This window comes from Corvus brachyrhynchos, unplaced genomic scaffold (assembly GCF_000691975.1).
Source record: "Corvus brachyrhynchos isolate BGI_N302 unplaced genomic scaffold, ASM69197v1 scaffold280, whole genome shotgun sequence".
In the NCBI taxonomy this organism is placed as follows: domain Eukaryota; kingdom Metazoa; phylum Chordata; class Aves; order Passeriformes; family Corvidae; genus Corvus; species Corvus brachyrhynchos.
Window position 1 is genome coordinate 761,527 of NW_008236198.1, and position 1,522 is coordinate 763,048.

The 1,522-nt window shown below is 55.7% G+C and overlaps 1 protein-coding gene across 1 annotated transcript in view; it reads left to right on the plus strand.

The window, feature by feature from the left end:
• SGIP1 (SH3 domain GRB2 like endophilin interacting protein 1) overlaps positions 1-1,522 on the plus strand; it is a 45,752-nt gene that overhangs the window by 28,738 nt on the left and 15,492 nt on the right. The window lies entirely within an intron of this gene.

The following is a 1,522-nucleotide window of genomic DNA, read 5'->3' on the forward strand; positions in this document are numbered from 1 at the left end:
TTCCCCAGCGCAGCGAACTGGAAAATGGAAGAGTTGACACAGGCACCCAAAAATGGTGCAAATCCTCCAAAAGCTGCAGCCCGTGGCAGCTGATCCAGGGGTGTGGCACAGACCCAGCACCTGTCCTTCCACCCTCCCAAGGCCGGTTTTTGGGTGCTGGGGAGCAGAGCCATGCCAGGATCCCCTCCTGCCTTCAGCTCCTGTGGGTGTCCCCGAGGCAGGGCTGGGGCCCTGTGCGGGGTCACGGTGGAAGGGTGGGGGTGGAAGGGATCTCAGAGCTCATCTTGTTCCAGCCCCGTTCCACCACACCACGCTGCTCCAAGCCCAGCCTTCCAGCAGGTTTCTGATTCCATGCTGGTTTCCACATGCTGTCAGTTTCTGGTGCTAGGAAATACCCATTCCCTGGACAGAAGCCACCATCTGGCAGGGCTCTGGCTACCTGGTGGCCACAGAACCTTCCCTGTGCCACTCACTTAGTCCTGCAAGGATATTTTCCCACAATGTTTCCTATTTTGTCAGGCTTTTATTAGGATAAGGAAGGGGAAAATTCAGGCTTTGGTTGCCAAATTAGGCTTTTTAATAAAAGTAGCCTGAATGTTGGATTTGTGCAAAGGAAGGACTGGAATTTACTCCCTTTAAGCCAGGCCCTCTCTTGTCTGAGCCTGCTCTCCTTCACCTCCTGTCGTTTCTATAAATCCAGCTTTGCTCCTTCCTTGATCTGGGTCTCATCCAAACGATTTAGGAAATTATTCTCTTGGAAGTGGGAAAATTATTAAGTCATCATCTCATCAGTGTGAGCCAACCCTGGGGCTGCTGAGCTCCATGGAAGTTCATGGCAAACACTGGGTCAGTTGTCCTGGGAATGGGGACTGAATTCCCTCCCACTCCTGCTGCCCTTCATGTCCTGGTGCCACCCCTGCCCGCTCTGTCCAGCTCCAGTCATTGCTGGACTCCTCCTGGAAGGAATTCCTGTGTGTGGAGTGAAGCAGGCTCCTGGATCTCTGGTGAAGCACCTGTTGGAATTTCCATTGGATCCCAAAAATCCCCCTTTGCAGCAGGGCCAGGGCCCATGTGAGCCCTGGGATCAGCACCCCTTCCTCTGGGAGCCTCTTCCAGAGGGTTGGGATTTGTGTGGGAGATTTGCTCCCAGCACATCCCAGAACCTTCCCCTTCCACCCTTTCCCTTCTGTGCTGGGACAAAGCTTTATCCCTGTGCTGAGGATCCCTTATTCCCGGTTGTGCTGCCCCTGGAGCAGTGGTTCATCCATCACCATCTTCCCGCTGCCCCCGTTTTTTTGGGAGAGCTGTACGACTCCTCTGATAACAACTTTGCTGAGGGAACCGGGCACTGAGCAGCCCCTGCCAGGACCCCGTGGGCATCAGCAATCCTGCAATGTTCCGTGCAAAGCTGCTGGCCTGTGCTGTGGTCACGGGGAGCTCGTGGGGCTCTGGGGTGGGCACCCGTGGGGGCACAGCTCGTGGGGCGCTCACAGCTCCCGTTTGTTGCAGGTTCCTCGTCCCC